We start from the raw sequence: 21,972 nt of genomic DNA on the forward strand, positions 1-21,972 counted from the left end.
AATGTGACCACAGAGGGGACAAATGGCAGTCCTGCCCTTTGTTCCTCCTGCTGTCCTGCCTACCTCCCACACCTCCTCGTTCTCTTCATCCTCATCTTCCTCTTCTTCCTCTCTCCCCTCCTTCTCCTCTTCACCATTTCCCTGCACCCTGCTTCTCTCTCACCCTTCCTCATTACCCTCATTTGTGGTCCCAAAGCTTTACTCTCAAAGCAGTCAGAGAAGCGTCTGCTAGAGAGCCTCTCTAAGTTACCAAAACCATGCCACCCCCTGCCTCTTTCCTCATGGCTGCCACAGAGTCCCTGCCTAAGTGGCAGCCTGTGAAGCTTATTGCAGAGGAGACAGAGGACAGCCATGCAAGAATGCACATCTGGGCAGCTCCAGCTGGACTCATTCCTCACCCATCCAGGACTGATTTGCTGCAAACACAGAACCAACAGAATCCCGGGGTCCCAGAGGAGATCTCACAGCTGGCTGGGGTCTCTGAGCCACTGACTTCAGTTTTTCAAATGCCTGAGGATGGAGGGAAGCAAGTCTCCCACAGGGGCATAGCAATCAGTTTTGAAGACAATCTTTGGCTCATCAATGCCTGGTTGCAAGAACCAGTCAAGCCACAGCTGCCTGGCAGGCAGCACCCGCTCACCCCTGCCTCTCGCTTTGAGCATCACTCTTTTCTGCTGCTCCTGCTTGGACTTTCCCCACCCTTGGTAACTGCTTTACTAAAGCGTAACTCATGCACTATACAGTGTAAGTGTTTAAAAAATACTCAGCGTAAGATCTTTTTAAACGTAGAATTAAATAACCATTTCTATAATTTCTTTTAGAACAATTTCATCGTGCACAAAGCCCGTTCATTATCAACCGTCATCCCCTGTCCTCAGCCTCCAGGAGAGAGCTTGCTTGCTTACTTGCTTTCTCTACAGCTTAACCTATATGGAAATTTCATATCAATAGAACAATGTACAACCTCTTTATTTTTTTTTTAAAGATTTATTCATTTATTATATATAAGTACACTGTAGTTGTCTTCAGACACACCAGAAGAGGGCATCAGATCTCTTTACAGATGGTTGTGAGCCACCATGTGGTTGCTGGGAATTGAACTCAGGACCTCTGGAAGAGTAGTCGGGTGCTCTTAACCGCTGAGCCATCTCTCCAGCCCGTACAACCTCTTTATGATTGTCTTTTTACACTGTCTGTAGATGTTTTCTGGGCTCCTTCATGTTGCCTCTACCACTGTGGCTGGCTAACACTGCGTTTTGCAGATCTGTTTAAGGCATTCATTCACCAGCAGATAGACTTTTGAGTTCTCCCTACAGCTTGGCTATCGTAAACAATGCCTGTGAATATTCGTGTATACACCCTTTTTTTTTTTTTGTACAGAAGTGTCTTCAGCTCACTTGGGCTTATTCCTAATTGAAACTCGGGGTCGGTCCTGTGGTAACTGTTATGTTTAGCTTCGTGAGGACCTTCTAGGATTTTTCTAACCTGCCTGTATTATTTTGCATCTTCTTCAGCCGTGTGGCAGGGGTTCTAAGGCTTCTATCTTTTGCCAGAATTTTCTGCTGCCTGTCTGTTTAAATTACAGGCATCCTAGTGGAAGTGGAGTGTTAGCTTACCGTGGTCATCTGAATTTCCACTCAGTACTTTGCATTCAAACCTCTGTATTTCTCCCAGGGCTCAGCTAGTCTATGCTGAAGAGCCCTGTAGGTCGATGAAGCAGTTTTCCATGTACACCATTTCAGAGACTGGCCATCTCTGCTCTTGTCTCACAAAGAAAATTTTATTTACTCACCATTGTATCCACTTTAGTACCTATTCCAATCTTGGCTTTACCATTCTGGCCTTCCTTCAAGAAAATCCTGGTGAGCTCAGCTGCCTCAGAGAGAATCTTTCAATGGTCCTCAACTCTCCACATGGAACCCAAGGGTTGTCTCATGTTTTGTCTCCCAGCCTAGCGCCCTGCCCACAGGTGTTACCAAGAAATGTTGCCTCCCTCCGTTTGCTTGGCTTCTGTATGGCTCCCAAAGGCCACCATAGTGTAACACACATATCACTTTATAGGTGTGTGTGTCAAGAATCAAACATCAGCCTCACTGGGCTAATGTCAAGGTGTGTAAGCCTACTTCCATTGGGAAGATGCAGGGAAGACTATCTCTGCCTTCCAAAAGCTGTTATATCCCTCAGTTGTGGATTCCTCTAAGCACGTGTGTGCCACCACAAAGGAACAGGCTCATTCAGGACTGCAAACCTGTTAGCATTAAACACCCACTTTCCACTGCTTTGACATAAAGTATAGGATTAGGCCACAAACTAGTTTACAAACTAGAAACCTTTGAGACTAGACCAACCCCGAAGTATCCGTATTCTAGAAGTCACACAAATGACAAAGACAGGGGGAGTTATTGTCCTATAAAATGCCCTTGGCAAGTCCCTAGATGTGACAGGCATCCAAAGTGAGATCACAGACTTCCTCTCAATGGATTTAAGTCACTTTTTTTTTTTTGAGGTCACAGAACTGAACTGAACATTACAGAGTTAGCTTATTGCTATGTTGCCATGACACCTGTGACAGGAGAGGCTGATGCAAAGTTATCTAGATTATTTTGCCCAAACTTTTTTTTAAGCCTGTAGCCCCTGTTACTGAAAACACAGACCCTTCACTGCAGCCACGTATCCAGGATGGTTCTGATGAGACTTACAGTCAGGCGTCTCTGTCTATCTTCATGTTGGCTCCGTTCCCTTTACTGCCTTGATGTTTGGGTCAGGTTCCATTCAACCCTGTATGTCGATATGTCCCTCGTTTCAGAAGGGTATCACACTGGACTCCAATATGGGGTCAACCTGATCTTTTGCCCTTGAGTCTTGTCTCCTGATCCTGTGTTCTTGGCAACTCAAGCTCTGAGAACCCTTCAGCCCCATGGAAGGGCCACAGTGCCTACCCCAGATGAAGCTAGCTATACAATTTCTAACTTTAGCTTGCCCTCAAAAATCAACGAGAGCTTCTGCTCCCTTTGCTAAACAGCCAGTCCAGTCTCTTGCTCAGTGCTGACTTCCTTTGGTCCTGGATTGCTATCTTGAGTTGAAGTCTAATATAGGAGCTTTGTATGTCTTGTTCATAGTATATGTCTAGATCTCGTTTCTACTGTTCGCATGCCATAAGACCCCACACTTCTGTGTCACTTTCCTCCAACCCCAGAGCTGGCTCTGTAGCTCCTAGATGGTCCTCACAATCACACCTCCATGTGAGGGTCTCCTGTCGTCTCCCTTTCCTGCTTTTAAGGACCCCTGTGATTTCTTTGGCCTATCTGGACAATCCAAGGCAATCTCTATAGTTGAAGGGCGGCTGTTTAGCAACACTTTAATTCTGCACAACTGTGGAGCACAGAACAGTCATGGCCCTGGGGACTGGATGTCTCCGTCTTGGGGAGCCAGTATCCTGTGCACAGCTTTTGTTTTTCCCTTGATCTTTTTCCTCCTTTTCTTCCTCGTCTACTTCCCTCCTGATCACTCCCACCACTTTTTAATAAGGGGGACAATGGAATGGACTGGTGCTTTATACTGAGCACACTGGTAGGTCAGCGGCATATCTGGGGTCATTACTGAAATGCCAAAGGCAATGGAAGCTGTCTATCAAAACTGGCCTTGTAACTTGGAGGTCTTTTGGGTTATATTCCTAATGGAGCCCTAAGTACGTGAAGTTCATTTCAAGACTATCGTGAAGTTGCAGATTACAGCGTGCTGTTCTTTCATACTTTAGTCAGAAGCATTCAAAAGGCAAGTTATTCGGGCATCACATCCAAAGAGAACAGACGGCAGAGATATATCCAGAAGAGAGGAAGGTGCTGTAGGGCGGGTCCTTCTGATGGTGACCTTTACATGCATTTGGAGCCAAGGCCAGTGAGATGAAGCTCTAATGGTAGGATAATTGGCTCGAATATTGAGAAATAAACTCAGGGATGGTTTGCCAAATGGGGGAAGGAGAAAAGAAGACAACAGAATCACCGAGCAGTCTAAACTTTCTTTTTAAATTTTTTTTCCCATGAACACATTTTGCAAGATGAACAGATGAGAGCAATTCTATTCATTTCATGAGTCATAGCTTGGGATATTCTGTCTGCAAAGGGAAAAATAAGGTAACATTTAGGGGGCAAGAATATTGTGAGAAAATGAGAGAAAGGGTCCAGGTGACATTGCCTCTCAATAAGCTGATATTGACAGTCACACTCTCACAGGTCATGGAGCTAGGGAGGGGCTTCTAATGCAGCCAGTGGTTGACTGTGTGGATTTCCAGCACTCAGATCGTTTTCCCTGTTCTGTATTACTGTGGTAGTGGTGCTCTGCCTTTATATGTACGTTAATACATAGGAGCAACACAGGGTATCCTTCCATCAGCGGAGAGTGAGCATTGTGTTTGGACACACCAGGGCTGGATGAAGCCTGGAGAGGGACAGTGACAATGAACTCCTCACTGTCAGCTGCTCCATGGCTTCCTAGTACCATAGTGGCCAGTGCCATTGCTAGCGTGGCTCGCTAAAAGTCCTGCTTCTGGGCCTCCAACCGCTGTCTCTGTTCTTGATTCTTTTCTCTTACTAGGAACAGACTAGAACATGTTTTGTCTATTTTTCACAGCTTCAAACATGTAAACAGTGCATTTTAATCATGGGAACCTTAACATTTGTACCTTCCCACCTCTCCAGGAAGCCCCAGCCCCCACTCTCACTTTCTCCACGTCCCCTCAGCCTGGCTTCCGTCCCCTCCCATCCTTTCCTCTTTTTGTTAATCCCTCTCTGAGTCCAATTAGTGCTGCTTTACTGGGATATTGACCGATCCTGTCGGCTTGATTTTGTACGGGGGACCACAGCAACGGCAAGTCCGTAAGCGTGATTGCCACACCATGTTCAGAAGACAGCATTTTGAGGCATTCCTCATGATCTTCTAGCTCTTACGTTCATTTCTTTGAGTCTACCTCTGCAGTGTCTCTGCGACCTTTTGGGTAGGCGTGTGTGTGTGTGTGTGTGTGTGTGTGTGTGTGTGTGTGTGTGTGTGTGTGTGTGTAGGGGTTGATTTCAGTATCCAATCTGAGGCTGTGTGCTCGACAGTCATTTTTCTTCATCACTTCAATAGGTTGTAAGCCTTTGAACTTACCGATGACCACCACAGTGAGAAACTTCGCTGACCAAAGTCGAGGTCAGCAGTTATCCGTACCCATAAGCATGAATATTAAGAAGGCACTTTGACTTTATATCACTTAATAAAACAACAGAATTAGGTTCCCCCATTGGCTCTTCAACCTCCTGAGCCATGGGCTTTTGACCAGGTTGCCTGTACCAGCTATGAATTCCCTCGTGGGTAGCAGCCCTCAAATCCGAGACAAATGCAACTGGTTATCCCTATAAACTTCACACCACTGTTGTGACACTGTGGTTTATAGTTTTTATTTCCCCATTCGTCTTGTAGACCTCAACTCCTTTCTCTAAAGGACATCAGGTAGAGATGTCTCTCCTTGATGCATTAAATCTGTCTTTTGTAGCTTGAGACTGAGAGCTCTGTGAATAGCATTGTTCATTTGCTACATCAACAGTGCCACCGACGCTAACCTCACAGGATGACCTAGCATCTGAGGTTAGGGAATGGCTTCCTTCCTCTAACTAAGGTCTTCCCCAGACTTGTGCGTAATTCTTTCTTCCTGGACATTTGGGTCATAGCCGAATGATTTGATCTGGGAGTGACCACCATTGGCTGCTTGTACAAACAACTCACACTGTCCTCTGTTATGAAACTGTTGCCTCTACACTGGAATAGCTTGATGTCACTGTGACTGACTTTTCATTGGGAACTACAACACACACACACACACACACACACACACACACACACACACACACCCCTACTCACCCTTCATAAGGAACCCACAACAGATCAAAGTAAGGATACTACCAAGGTCCAGTTTGATGAACCAAATGGGTTTTAATTGGGTTACTTACAGGACTATGAATGAAGGGTTAATTATAGGAACAGAAATGAAATAGACCTCAGAGCCCACCCCAACATGGGTGGCATCTCACCAAAGCTGGAAACCTAGAGCTCACTGCACGTAGCCTGTGGGCAGCTCAACAGGTTGGAGAGTATCCTTGCCAAGAGACTTAGTTGGTCTAAACCTCCTCTTCTAGGCAGCATGATTGGTTTTTGCCTCTTTCAGGCAGCTGGTCTGGTCTCAGAGCCTTTTTTCAGCTTGCCTAAGAGTCTGAGAGTGACTCTTAAGCTGTCTTTATTGTTTACTCTTGGGAGGGAGTGGTGGCTTGGACAAGAATGGTTCCCAAAGGTTCATACATTCAAATGCTTGGTCATTAGAGAGTGATGCTACTTGAAGATTAGGAGGAATGATCTTGTTGGAGTAGGTCTGGCCTTGTTTAAAAAAGTATGTCTCTGGGAATGGGATTTGGGCTTTCAAAGGCCCAAGCTAGTCTGACTGCCTGTCTCTCTTCATGCTGCCTGCCGGTCCAGATGTAGATCTCTCAGCCACCATGTCTGCCTGTGTGTCTCCATGTTCTCCACCTTGAGGATAATAAACTAAACCTCTGAAACTGTAAGCCAGCCCCAGTTAAATGTTTTTCATTGTAAGACTTACTGTGGTCAGAGTGTTTATTTGTATCAATACTGACTTAGAGGAAGGGACCTAGTGAATCTGTTCAGTTTCAGGGACTTCCTGAAGCTATTTTGAGTTGTTTACTTTCTGTCCTAAGGGGTTACACTGTAGGAAACTGCTACACAATGTTTGAATATCTTTAAAACTTGAAAACCCTGGTACCACTCCACACAGAGTTGATATAGTCAGTCCGAAAAAGTAGATTTTTAAAACTGTTTTATTAATTCAATGAGAGTTTCTTAAAATATATTTTGGTCAGTTTCATCCCCAACTCCTCATCCTAACAATATCTATATCCATATGCCCCATGTTTCCCTCCTAACTTCATTTCCCCCACTTCAAAAATAATCCATTGAGTCTAATTTGTGCAATCTGTATATGTATGGCTATATGGCCAGCTACTAGAGCATGGTTGACAAAACATTCACCTTGGGAACTCAGCATGGGAAGGTTGGAGGAGCTGGAGGGAGCATGAAGGAGCTAGAGGAAGGATGGGAGAGATAGAGGAAGGGAGATAGGGAAGCTTCCCACGGAAGGCTTTTTACAAGAATGCCAATGGAGTAGAGAATCCAGAGAGAACAGTGGGCAGTGGCCATGGATCAGAAAGAAAGGAGAACTAGGACTAGAGTCCAGGGCAGAGCATAGACATCTTGTGCTAGGCAAAGGCCCTAAGAGTCAGAATTAATGATCCTTAAGCCCACACATATAAATGTCTTCTGACTTTCTTATGTCTGGATTGCTAGGTAGTTTTATGTCAACTTGACACGAGGTGGGAGGGGGGAGGAGTCAATTGAGAAAATGCCTCAATAAGATGGGGCTGTAGGCAAGTCCATAAGAGCATTTTCTTAAGTAGTGATTGATAGGTGAGGGCCCCGCCCACTGTGGGTGGGGTCATCCCCAGGCAGATGGTCCTGGTTTCTATGGGAAGCAAGACAGTAAGCAGCACCCTCCATGGCCTGGCATCAGTTCCTGCCTCCAGATTCCTGCACTGCTTGAGTTCATATCCTGGCTTCGTTTGTTGATGAGTAGCGATATGGAAGTGTAAGCCGCATAAATTCTTTCCTTTTCGAATTTCCTTGGTCATGGTGCTTTATTACAGCAATAGAAACCCTAACCAAGACACTGGGGCTTCTATGATTTCTTTCTTTTGTTATGGCCTTTCCTCCTGTCTATTTCCCTAGACAGGAACTATAAGCATGTCTTGATCTTTCTTAAAACTATCATGTATGTCCAGGATTACTTTGAACCAGCTGGGTGGGGGCAGGGAAAGCAGCAGGTGATGGTCACCCCCATGGCTATGGAGACCTTGGTCACGGGGGTCACTGAAGAATCCTGCTGGCTCCTGTGCTCTCCTGCCTGAGCCAAGTTTTGCTTCCGAATCCCAGCTGGGGGCCAGTGAGGGAGTAAGGACAGCCTGGGGAAGACCTTGGCTACCTTCTGCCTTAAGGGTCTTTTAGCCCATTATTCATGGACGCTGTGGATGGTTGGGAGCCCTTGACAGCTTTCCAATTCCTTCAGCCACCTGATATTGACATCAGAAAATTATCGTTTTTCTCACTTGCAGAAAGTGCCCAACCGTGCAGGTCTCTCAAGAGGAATGTGTCTGCCAGGTGTCCTGAGCATTTCAGAGGGGGCTGATGTCGTCTGCAGGTTCCCTGATAGTCAGTCACCTTCACTCTCCACACTAGAGGTCGAGTGACTATCTCTAGCATTCGTCTCTGGGCGGACCCTCATCTCCCACATTCCCTCAACAGACAGGTGGTTTCTAAGGCAAGGATGAAGGCATCAAGCCATCAGCTTCAGGCTTCTGCTCTGGGGAAGGCTAAACTAATTGGGGCTCAAGGGTGCAATCCTACATGTCACCCACAAAGAACAGGGGCTATCCTTTCTCCTCTATTTGGCTCTGTTCTTATCACTCTCTTTCTCTGGACCATACTTCCTCCTCCTCCCCTGCAATCAGGACTCTTAGTCTCTAATCCTCTGGCAAGCTATTATCCCAATTAGCCCAGGTTAGACTTTTCTCTCACAGGTGGTGTTCTGTCAGAAACTCGTGTCTGTAAGGCAGGAAGGTTCCCTGCAGTATTCACTCTACTGAGGGAGTCCTGAATTCCCTTAGAGCAGCAATCCCCACCCCATTGCTGGTAGACCACATGTATTAGCTTCTCCTACAGATAAATGGATCCAGATGGACAAGTTCTGCATGTACATTGTAATCTAGAACATGTCTAATCCATTTGGTGAGGACTCATCAGGGAGAAGGCCCTTTTGGCTAACATTGATAAAGACACTTGCTGCCAAGTCTGACAATCAGCCCCAGGACCTACACAGTGGAAGAAAACAGACTCCTACAAGTTGTCCTCTGCCTCAGGACATGCTGTAGCATGTACACCTCCCCACAACACTGATAAAAAAGTAATTTTTGTTGATTATTTGCCATGCTCAATTTATTCTCATTTCATCCATTTAAAACGGTAAGCTCACAGCTGGGAAAGGCCTCCTCTTGTAAGAAAGGGGCTCCTGAACCTCATCCTGAATGCTGTCTTCTCTGTCATATATGACACCATCTGTGTGCAAACATGTATTTATTGATTGTATGTGCATGTGTGTGTATGATATGTAGAAGGACACACACGTGTGCCAGGGCATGTGTGGAGAAGTCAGAGGGTAACTTGTTAGAATTACTTCCCTACTTTCAGTGTGCAGGTCAAGGGATTGAACATGAAGTTTGGCAGCAAGCATCTTTACTAGCTGGGTCATCCCGCTGGCCTGTAGAACCCACTCCCCACGGTACATAGGGTATACATAAACTTGTTAGTAAGAGCCACCGACTCCTAATTTCTGAAGAACTACTTCCTGTTTTAAAATCCTGTCCTACTGGAGAAGTGCTCTCAATGGGACAATTGTTTTCTGACTCCCTTCAAGCCCCTTAGTTCAGTTTCCCCCTCTTCTTTGGTCCAGTTGTCCCACACTCTCAGTTCTCACTGCCTTTTCACAGAAAGGCAAACTTTAAGAATTGCCACAGAACACTTAAAGCAGAGACAGAAAAAGGGAAGCAACTCCGACAGGAAACCAAATACTTTCTTAAAAAACCAAACAACAATACAGCCGGAAAGTCTCCTGTTGTGTTTATAAATTGATTCTTTGCCATTTTCTATGGGTCTGTGTAATTATGTATGTGAATGTAAGTATGTTGTTGTATATGTATGCATGTGTGTGTATAGAGGTGTGTGTGTGTGTGTGTGTGTGTGTGTAGGTATGTGTGTATGGTAGGCTTATTTGTGTGTAGGTATGTGTGTATGTAGATATGTGTAGGAATACATAGGCATGTATGTATGTAGGTATGTGTGTGTATATGTGTGTATCTAGTTGTGTGTGTAGGTATGTGTGCATGGTAGGTTTATTTATGTGTAGGTATGTGTGTATGTAGATATGTGTAGGTATATATAGGCATGTATTATATAGGTATGTGTGTATGTGTAGTTATGTGTATATGTATGTGTAGGTTTGTATGTGTTGTGTAGTTATATGTGTGTATATGTTTATAAAAGTGTCTGTAGCTATGTCTTTATATGTTGTATGTATAGATATGTGTTTGTAGTTATGAGTGTGTAGGTATGTGTATATGTAAGTGTGTGTAGGTATATGTAGGCACTGGGTGTGTGTAGGTGTGTATATATGTAGTTATGTGTTCATGTGTGTGTATGTTTTGGTATGTGTGTGTCACTTTGTATGTGTGTAGATATGTGTTTGTAGTTATGTGCATGTGGGTATGCATGTGTAGGTTTGTATGTATGCAGTTGTATGAGTGTAGGTATATGTGGGCATTGTGTATATTTATGTATGTGTGTAGGTATGTGTGTATGTAGTAATATGTTCATGTGGGTAGGTACCTATGTGTGTAGGGGTGTGGGTATAGGTTTTGTGTGTAGGTCTGTGTGTGTGTGTGTGTGTGTGTAGATGTGTGGGCTGCCAGATGAACTTAGACATTATTCTTCACGTGCCGTTCACCTTATTTTTGTGAGGGACATTCCCTTTTGGTCCTGGAACTCACAAGAGGACTAAGCTGTCTGGCCATGGAACCCTAAGAATCTGCCTAATTTTTCTTTCCCAGGGTATAAATGAGAAGCACGGCCATACCTTGCTTTTCTGTGTGGGTTGTGAATGCTGAACCCAGGCCCTCACGCTTGGAAATTAGTGCTTTCCTAATGGAGCCGTCCACCTGCCCATCTCTCTTATTATAGGAAGTCATTAGCTAAGATAGTGTGAGAGGACTTTATGCCAATGTAAATAAATGCATCGCCCTGCAATCTACACAGCTAAACACACGCCCGACTCCGACACTCACATACTATGACTTTCGTGGGTATGTTTCCAAGGCCATTCTGTCGTAGATGGCAGCTGTCAACCTTTAGCCATTTCGTGTGACCCGTCAGGGTGAAGAAAACCTGCAGACTTGGCGCTTAGACGAATGCAATCGCAAGCCCATGTTGTGTGCCAGATGATACGATAAAAATAAAACGGCCCAGGCAAGCAGAACGCGAACGAAGCTACTAAGTAACGGACATTGGCGGAGCCCGTTTAATGGAAAATGCTCGAGCATGAAGGGACATTTGAGACTTATTAGAATTCCTTTCATTTTCAAAACAATAAATGCGGCAATACGCTACCAAAAGATTTAATGAGGAATTAAGCACAACACACAACAGCCCAGCCAGGTGAACTTGCTCATTAGACTTTGGGAAGAATCTGCTCTGTGCAGCTGGCAGAGAGAAAATGGCACAGCAAGGGAAGAGGCATAGCTCAGCTAGCAAGAGCAGCCTAGGATTGGAAGGCTCGTGCCTGTGGATGTCTGCATGGGAAGACCTCAGGACTCCCTCCCTCTCCAACCAGGCTTCCATCCCAGGCTAAACTATAGCCTTGTATCAGGCCAGTGAGTGTGACAGAGGCCGGAGGAGATGGAGGCTGGAGAAAGAGGGAGGAGAGCTTCCTGTCTGGACCCTCCCCTTGCCTTGTGCGTGTAGACCGCACCAGCTCTTGCTGCTACTGCTGCTGCAGCATTTTGATCCCGGCAGCAGTTTGCAACAGTAGAAATCGCTCTCACAAACTTCTGGGCCTGACTTTTTCTTCCTTCCTTAACGGGTATTTTCGATTCCATTAAATGATTAATGATCTTGTGTTTCCTATGTGTCCACCATGGTTTCAGGCACGGGTTTATTCCAATCAAATGGGTCCTTTGGAGGAGTTTTAATGAGTTGCCTCTGTCTTTCCATTAAACCTTTGTGTCCGGGTAATGATCACCAAGTACTATGGGACCAAACTGATTGGTGAGGGCCAGCTGTTCCCACCTCCCGATGGGGCTGTCACGGTTAGGATACTTCCTGTAGGTTTTCCAGCTATAAAGGTGCCAAGGTGGTTCATGTTCCCGAAAAGCAAATTAGAAGACATAGCAGGGCGCTGGCTACATGGTGGGCCTAGTTCTTCTTGGTCTGATCCATCTGTCACAGACCCAACCGCTATCCCAAAAGAGCTACTACAGCTCCTGGAGAGGGGCTGCCTTAACTTCTACAAGCCTTCCATTTGACATCATCTTGGGAAGTGGTGGCCAGAGGGCAGTCTCCAGGCCAGGTACCATATAAGTTCAAGGATGGTGGGCATGTAGCACCGCTCTATGGTGTTACTATGTTAGACAGAATTCTATTCTGTAATCAGGCCCTCCTAGACCAAGCTCCAGATTTTCCTCTAAAGGAGGAACAAGATAGCCCATGCTTCTGTCCGAGGTGCCAAGGGAGCCCACCAGGTCAGTGTACTCTGATATGTGGGGGTTCCCACAGTCCATCTTGGCCTCCAACTTGAATCAGCTAAAATTCAGACCAGATAGATACATGGTGATAGGTGCCACTGCAGTGTGTAAATGGACAGAGAAGGGAAGAAGGGGGGAGGTGGGAAGGGGGAAGGAAGGACTGGGGAGGAAAAAAGTAAATAAAGGAAGAAGAAAGGGGAAGGAACTGTAGGATGAGAGAACAAAATAGAAAGAAAAGTAAGGAGGAAGGAAGGAAAGAAAAAGGAAGCAAGGATGGGGGAAGGAAGAAGAAAAGGGGAAGTAGTAAAGAAAAGAGAAGAAAGGAAGAGAAGAGGAAGGGGTGAGGGAAGGGCAGAGGAAAGGAAAAGGAGGAAGAAGGTCAAGCTGAAGGGATCACAGTCTACAGGAAGCTGCTGAGCTGGCATTTGCTACATCCATATGTTAGCCCCATGCCATGTCAAGGGGTTGGTGGCTGTTTTCGTTACCGTTCTGTTGCTACAAAGAGACCCCAAGACCAAGGCAACTTACAAAAGGAGGTGTTTAGTTGAGGGATTGCCTACAGTTTCAGAAGGTGAGCCATGATTAGCGTAGTGGGGAGCATGGCAGCAGGCAGACAGGCGAGGTGCTAGAGCAGTAGCTGAGAGCTTATGTCATAATCCACAGGCAACAGGCAGAGGGACAGAGGGAGACTGGGTCTAGTGTGGGCTGTGGAGACCTCAAAGCCCACCCTCAGGGACACACCTCCTCTACCAAAGCCACGCCTACTAATCCTCCCTAGAAAGTTCGCCAACTTGGCACCAAGCATTCAGATACAAGAGCCTGTGGGGGCCGTTCTCACTCAAACCACCACCGTGGCTTGTGGAGACGAAGAAACCACCTCATCGTAGGGGTAGAGCTGCATTTCTTCTGTATTTGCAACAGGTATTTGCTGGCAGCTTGGCCCCCAGGACAGTGGTGAGCAGAGATGAGCGTTTGGGAGGTGGTTTGACCAGGAGGGCTCTGAGCTCAGCTGGGGGCTGATGCATTGACAGGTGATAAGTAGATGAGCTGCTGGAGAGTGGCGGAAGCTTGCCGAGAGGCGGGACCTGAAGGACTGAAGTCACAGGAGCTCATTTGTGAGCATGGCGCTTTGAAAGAGTTCCTATTTCTTCTTTACCTCCTTCCTGGCAGCTGTGAAGTGAGCGTCTTTGCTAGATCATGTGATCTCAGCTTTTATTCCCCCCCTCCCCCACCAGGACCCAGAAATAACCCATCCAAGCCATCAGAAAGTTTGGAAATTACGAGTTTCATTCCATGTTAGTAGACCTAGAACATGGACTGAATAGTTAGCTGTGTTGGGCAGCTTTCTGTTGCTGTGACAAAACACCGGAGGCAAGTGCTTAAAAACTAAGAAATGGTTGTTTCAGCTCATGGTTTCAGGAGGCTTTTTAGCCCAGGGCCACTGTGTCAGCATTGTGTATTATTGGGCATATGGCCCCAAATGACCTAATTTGCTTCTTTCTAGAAGACTCAACTTCTTACAAATCCTCCCGTTAGTCTACTTGGGAAGACTAAGACTTTTAGACCATGGGTCTGTGGAGGAAATTCTAGGGCCCCCACCACAAAGCAAGTGTGAGGATTATAGACTATCTTCTGTAGATCACATCTTAGAGCGCACCTCCCCATGTTAGAAGGAAAGGACACATGTGAGACATTAGATAGCTTATTTTCCATCAGCCGTGTCATCCCTGGGCTCTTGGGGCCAGAAACCGAGCCAGGCTCTCCCAAGGAAGCCTGCAACTATGCATTTACATGATTTTGAAACATTTTTTTTTAAACTGAAAAAATCTCTCATTAAAATCTCAGCTCTTTTCTACCGTTGGTAGTTTTCCTTATGGTAATGTAGTGGCAAAATCAAGGACACCATTGCATCATGGGACATTCTGGTTCGGTGACTTTAAAGTGTCAGTTTATATGGGAAATGGACATAAAACAAATCCACTGCCCCCGCCTGCCTCCAGCATTTCAGGCACACGGGCATGAGCTCTCAGGAGCGCGTGTGCTCTTTACTGTGTGAACTGTCCAGCGGACCAGCTAACAGAGTTGGAGTTGTGAGCACAGCTTCAACCTGGACAGATGGAAAAGACATTCCCTCTCATGGACCGCCTGTCACAGGATGGTAGTGAATCCAGGAAAAGTGTGCTAAAAAGGAATCTGAAGCCAAACCCAACCAGTGGCGCATCCTGGCACTTTTTATTACTTAATCTTTGTGGGTGAGGTATGTGGTAGGAGCGTGGGTGCCATGGATTTGCATTGGATGAACTTGTCTCCAGCTAGATCAATGGTTCCGGTTCACATTTGACTGGCTGGTACTTCTCAGCGTGTGCTTAGTGCATTGGCATGAAGGCTAGAAGCTTGACGTGTGACTGCCGAATGGGGCTATGAGGTAAGTGTTTCTATTCTAGTGGGCATGGACAGGAAGAGAGAAAAGCAAGACAAGCAGTTTGGGCTTTGAGGTTGACTCTGGGCAGCATTTGAGGTCCTCCAGTGGCTGGAATCTTACGTGATATGTGGCTGTCCCTTTACTTCACTGAAAGACATTTCGAGATGCAAAACGTTCCAGCTGCCACCAGTACCTTCCTTAAAGTACAGGTCAAGCAGTTGGAAGTTACAGAGACTCAGTGGGACCCGCGTTTGGGAATGGATTTTCTGATACTTCTGAGTGCTTCAAATGACAGCCACCTGCAGGGCCTTCTATAGGAGAGTCGCCACATGAAAGCATCTAATTGATTTGTGTCCATTCGGGGGTCTTGCTTATCAACCGACTGACTTCCTAGTCTCAGGGGTGCATTAGCCTGAGTAAGGCAAGTCCTCCCCACCCTCCCTAAGTGTGCTGTGGCTTCTTTTCACCATCTCCCAAGAAGCCGCCTCCGAGAAAGAACACCTACCTGCCTGTGCAAACAGTAAAGACTTGAGGGATCTGGAGCGGGACAGAACTCCAGGCCTGGGTGCAGAAGGAGGACCTTTCTGTTTGTGTTATTTGGATGGAAACCACTGCTTGGCTTTCAGGATAATTCAGAGAACTCATTTTTAAATTACATTTAAAATATTGCCTACTTAAAAAAAATACAGAGCGTGCATGGTGCAGTAATTGATTGCCCTCGTTATCTTGATTGGATATGTCCATGAAGATATTTCCAGAGAGGTTTCATTGAGATGGGAAGAGATCCATTCTGAATGCAGGCAGCACTCTTCTATGGACTGTGGTTCTGAGGACAATGGGGGAAAGGAAAAATGAGCTAAATGCAGCCTTCCCCCTTTCCTACTTCCTTGTTTGCTGAGAAGGGGGTGGGGCTCCTTAAGCTCCTGCAGTCACAGTTGTCCATGCCTGCCATCAGGATGGACTGTGCCTCTGAAAACTGTAAGCCAAGATAACCCAGTCTTCCTTTTAATTGTTTTTTTGGCCAATATTTACTCATAGCAATGAGAAATCAATATACATGGTATATTGCCATGGTGATACACTGATGAGATTAGGTGCTCTACCTGGACCAGGGTGAGAGCAATGGAGGATGTACTAGCCTTAGTTGAGAAAATGCCTCAATAATATAAGGCTATAGGATTTTTTCCTTTTCTTTTTAATTTCCTTCTTTATTCACGTTCTATCCCAGTATCTACAATCCTCTCCTTCCAATTTCCCCTCCATTTCACTTCTCCTTCTCCTTTGAGAAGGGAGACCCCTCTCCCCCGGCTATCATCCCACCTTGGCACATTAAGTTTCTGTAGGACTAGGCACATCTACTGAGGTCAGACAAGGCAGCCCAGTTAGGGGAACAGGATCCAGAGGCAGGCAAGAGGTTCAGGGACAGCCCCCTCTCTAGTTGTTGGGGGACCCACATGAAGACCAAGCTGAACATCTGCTACATGTATACAGCAGTCCTAGGTCCAGCCTGTGCTCATTCTTTGGTTGATGGGAACCCCCAAGGGTCCAGGTTATTTGACTGTTGTCTTCCTGTGGAGTCCCCATCCTCTTCAGGTCCCTCATGTCTTTTTCCCTCAACTCTTCCACAAGACTACTTGAGCTCCATCTAATATTTGGCTGTGGATCTCTGCATCTGTTTTCATTGGCTGCTGGGTGGAGCCTCTCCGAGGACAATTATGCTAGGCTCCTCTCTGCAGTATTATAGAGTACTATTAATAGTGTTAGAGGTTGGTTCTTGCCCCTGGGATAGATCTCAATTTGGTCCAGTCATTGATTGGCCATTCTCTTCATCTCTACTCTATCTTTGTCCCTGCACATCTTGTAATTAGTGATTGATGGGGAAGGGCCCAACCTGTTGTGAATGGTGCTATCCTTGGGATGGCGGTCCTGGATTCTATAAGAAAGCAGGCTGAGCAAGCCATGAGGAGCAAACCAGTAAGCAGTCACCCTTCCATGGCCACTGCATCAGCTCCTGTCCCCAGATTCCCACCCTGCTTGAGCTCTTGTTCTGACTTCCTCTGACGACGAACTGTGCTATGGAAGTGTAAGTCAAATAAACCCTTTCCTCCCCAACTTGCTTTAGTCATGGTGCTCCATCATAGTTATAGTGACCCTAACTAAGACAGAGGCATAGTGTGATAAGTCTGAAATCTCACTATTTGTTAGCTAACGAGCAAGTTGCCTACCACCAGACAAAGACAAAGTTCAAGGCCCTTGGACTTTTATCACTGTTTGCTAATTAAGGCTGTATGATATCTGCATTTCACAAGTACTTGCTGAGGCAGAAGATTAAATAAGTCTCCATATCTCACTATATAGAGGGAAAATGTTTCAGATACAATTGAACGTTACTCTTCCTATCAAGAACCAGGAAATTCTCAACTGGAACAAGAAAAAAAAAGTTGACAGAAATCAACACCCAGATGGAAACATACTGGAGTTATCTGAGGAGTTTAAAATAGGTGCCATGACAGTGCCTTAGGGAGGCCTCCTCATGCTCACTGAATGCTGTGTTCTTATGCTGACAACATATAGAAAGGAAGCAGAGCAAACCGACTCTCTGTACAGCTTAGCCCAGGCCATTGTGCCTGATCTAGATTGTGAATGGGGATACATGGATTTGGAGAGAAGGAGAAAACGCTTTAGTGAGTAGTCAGGAACAAGCTTGGGGAAAAAATGGATAAAAAGGTTCTATCAAAGGAACAGAAAGTGTCAGGAGAAAAACAGTGGAAGCAGAAAGAAGAACCAAATGAAAAGCATGGGACTTGAATCAGTAACTGGAACTTTTAAATAGATACACCCAACAGCAGCATGAGAAGAAGGAAACATCAGTGAACTTGGGGATAGAACAATAAAAATGACGTAATCTGAATAGTACAGTGGAAAGGATCCAGAGGAGGAAGCAGAGCTCAAAGACCTGAAGGCCACAGTATAAGAGGATGCATTGCAGCCATAGAAGAACAGGAAATGAGAAAGAAGACATTTCAAATGGCTGAGAATCTCCTACAATTTTCAAGGTTTTGCCCCTCCTGATGCAGAAACTGAGCAACACAACACAGTATACTCTCACAGAGGTCATGCAAGACACTCATCAGCAGACCTTGAACACCAAAGACAAAGAAACATCCTTAGAAGGGGCCAGAGGAAAAACACTTATCTTACCTCCACCTTGAGTTGGGAAACAATTAGAATGACAGCTAGTTTCTTATCATGAGCCATGGACCCCAGGAAGAAATGTCCAGTACCTTTTAAATAGCTAAAGAAGAGATCTATCAACTCATAAATCTATGTCCTGTGAAAACAGGACTTTTAAGAATAAGAGAGGAATGGAGATTTTTAAGATTAAGAAGAACTAGAGTCTTTGTCATCAGTAGAGCAATCCTAAAAGAGTAGCAAAGGAAAAATCTCTAAATCAAGAATAGTGCATAAAAGCTGTATTAGAAGTTGATACAAGAAAAAAAGAAAGAAGGATAAAATGTGAGAAACATAAAAGTCTTCTCTTACTGAATTTAATTTTCTTATAATGTTGAAGAAAAACCACTGTCTATTATGATTTTCAGTGTATGTAGAAGAAATACAATTCAGAGATGTAAGTAGAGAAGTTTAGAAGTTTAGTAGAGGGACTTGAAGTGATGTAAACTCTTTATGACTTTTGAACTGGGGAATGCCAGTAACAGGAAACATGAGAAGAAACCTATACAAAATGATACACTAAGAAATACTACAGGTACATCACACTGGGTTAAAGGATGTTTGGGTAACTTGGAGTTTCAGGAATGAGACAGAACTGAGAAACAAAGAGGAAGAAGAAACAAGAAGGCAGAGTTAAACTCCAGCATATCATTAATTACATTAAATGTAAATGGTCTAAAGAAACAACTAGAACACAAAGACTGACAATAGATTTAAAAAGAATACAACTGTTTACTGTCAGCAAGATTTTAATCCATCTGTAATACAGGTGAGTTGAAAATAAGTGGATGGCAAAGAATCAAAAGAATCCTGAACAAGAATAGACATATCAATAACAGATTAAATATACTTTTAAACAACAACAACATTTCCAGAACAAACACAAAATGTTATATAGGATCAAAAGGGTTGGCCAACAAAAAGTCAACAGTAATCCTTTGTGCATGTGCATATGTATTCGTGTGTGTGTGTGTGTGTGTGTGTGTGTGTGAGATCTATTTTCTGCTGCTATGGCAGAATATCAGAGACTGAGTATATTTAAACAAGATAAGTGTATTTGGTCCATGATTTTTAGAGAGCTAGAAGATCATCACATCTGATAAGGAAATTCCTTCTGGGCCATGTCATGGCTAAAGGTATCATAGAATAAACAAATACATTGGGGGTAAATTTGTCTCTTCTATACCTAATCCACTCCTATTACAATTTAATCTATTCATAAGGGCTGAGGTATTGTGGCCTCATCACTTTGTCAGAGCTACCACTGAAAACAGATACAATGGATAACTTCTGAAGGAGCCACTTAACCCAATAAAGCTATAAAACACATCGAGCAAATACTGTTAGACATGAAAGCTGAAGTGGACAAGTCTACAAATTCAGTTCAAGACTACAACACTATCTTCTTGATCATAGAACAATAGAGTATTACCAAGATACACAGAACCGTGGACTGACAGGATCCAGCTGTCTAATAGAGTACTCAGAGGCAGCAATGTACCTTGGAAATATAATCTGCACCATGAACTGAATGAACAAATGCAATTGGCTGAAATCATACAGGAGTATCCTCTACCACATGGAATCGAGCTGAAATTTAGTGTCATGAAGCTCCCAAAACAGGTGGAAACTGAACTTAGGATTTTACATGTTGCATGCATCAAAGAGGACATTCTAGGGGAGATATAAAAATACATTAAATGATACATTGAACCCCCCAAAAAAGTCACCAGTAAGTATATCTCCCTTCTTTTTATAAAAGACAATTACTCTATCTTTAATGTGTGTGTGTGTGTGTGTGTGTGTGTGTGTGTGTGTGTGTGTGTGTGTGTATGTGTGTGTCCATGTGGGTACTGTGGAGGTCAGAGGCATCAGAGACCTCAGAACTTGAGTCACAGGTGATTGTGAGCCACCAACGCGGTGCTGGGAACTCAAATGGGGTCCTCTGCAAGTGCCGTGCTCTTAACTGCTGAACCCTTTCTTCATTTCCCTCCCCGAAAGAAACAAATTTTGTGTGTAGTGGAAATAAAGTAAAAACATGGATGAAAGGTTATGGAGACTGAGAATGGAGTTTGTTTCCCATGAGAAAAGATAATGGATAGGAAGATGGAAAAGTTGCCTGAAGTGCCAAATCGCTGTTCACATTCCTATTTTCCAAGAGCGTGACACCATTTTCCTCAGGTCTGTGTCTGAGGGCACTTTCATATTGGAACCAGTCGAGGACATTTAGTTAAAGGGAAGTCTATAAAGACATGGACAGAGTCTATGGAGACCAGAGATGTTCAAAGCAAGAGAGAGCAGTAAGAGTGGTCTGAAGAAAAGCACAGCTTCTTACCAATCCAAAGGGGAATGTGGAAGACATGTGGGAGAATACGGAGACACTGCAAGGTGCTGAGAACCAGGCAGAAGACACTACTCTTGTGTCCAGTAAGTCAGCCTCCGCTATGCTACCCCATGGGAAGGACACTGAAGACTTGAGCTCCCCCTTCCCTTTGTCTCCTGTCAGGATTCTAAGAGGGTGGCTTCAACAGGAAGTTAGAGGCAAGGGCCCCTTTGCCTTCTCAGTTCATAAAGATGTGCCTCCTGGTGGCATATTGATAGAGGGTGAAGGTAGGAGGCAGAGAGCTGTGTGGCTGGCAAAGACACTCAAAGGCACAGGCAACTATTCCCTGGACACGTTGAAATGCTGGTAAGGGCAGGAGACATGGCTCCATTAGTTGGGCAAACACGAGGATCTGTGTTCATTCCCTGGCACCCATGTAACAGCTGGGTGTGACATTGTCATCTCAGCATGGGAGAGGACACAAGGGGACTCCTGTGGCTTTCTGGTCAACCAGTCTAGCTGAATCGATGAGCCCTGCGTTTGGTGAGAGACGCTCCCGAGAACAAGATAGAGAGCGATTAAGGAAGACACCTGACATTGATCCATCTCCACTCACTTACACATATATGTGCTCACATACCCCCTACACAACCACATGCACTCAAAGGCGTAGACACTATAATCACTCTGAGATGGGCTGCTTATCAGAGAGTTGCTGAAAAGAGCCACCCGACCCAACTGTCTGCTGTGTGAGAGGGAGAATAAACCTTTATTACATTAAGCCTCTGAGATTTGGGGTTGTGTATTAAAACAGCTAGTGTTAATTACCCTGACTAATACACCCAATAAAAGCCAGGGCCTCGGAGTCTGTGTGGAGTCGAATATTAAATGCACACCCAGCACTCAGGAGTAATTAAAAAGTGATTCCAATATTTACTTGTGTCTCTCGAAAAACACCAATGGGGATCTGATTCATAATTTTAGTCACTCATCTCAAAACCCATTTTATTACTAATATCATCCCCCTTTGACCCAGATCCTTCCATCTATCAACCCTCAAACATTTTCCCCAACTCCAAGTCCATGCAGGACTTCTTCTCGTTAACCCTCCTTTGCCTTCCAGACTTTCACAGTATGGAGACGTTGAGTATCCTTCTTTGCTTGCTCCAATCACTGTCTCTCTGCTAGCATGAAAAATCCCCGCATCTTGTTTTCTGACAGGGAAGTAACAGTGATGCTGGCACATGGTAAGACATGGGCATGTGCTCATTACAGGCTGCTTTCCTAGGCTGCTGTCTCAGAGACACGGTTGTCCTGCAGTCGTTTATGGGAAGCATATTGCAAATGAACACCTGTGGAGGGAGAGAAAGCAAAAGCAGGCTAAGGCAGCAAGGCAGATCTGGTGTCTCTGTGTCTCTTTTTTGGGCTCCAGGAGCTTAGCCCTCATCCCCCCTCTATCCGTCTACCATGGATGTGATCAGCCTGGGAAGCAGGTGACCTTGGACAAGGGCATTCCCTAGAGACCTGACAGCTGAAGGCTGCTGCTGACA

General features: G+C 45.0%; 1 non-coding gene across 1 annotated transcript; it reads left to right on the forward strand.

The window, feature by feature from the left end:
* Positions 1–17,392: 17,392 nt before the first annotated feature.
* On the forward strand, positions 17,393–17,525 carry LOC116886729. The gene has a single exon (XR_004386139.1). It is a non-coding gene; the product is annotated as a small nucleolar RNA SNORA51 (small nucleolar RNA).
* Positions 17,526–21,972: the final 4,447 nt, after the last annotated feature.

This window comes from Rattus rattus, chromosome 17 (assembly GCF_011064425.1).
Source record: "Rattus rattus isolate New Zealand chromosome 17, Rrattus_CSIRO_v1, whole genome shotgun sequence".
Lineage (NCBI taxonomy): Eukaryota > Metazoa > Chordata > Mammalia > Rodentia > Muridae > Rattus > Rattus rattus.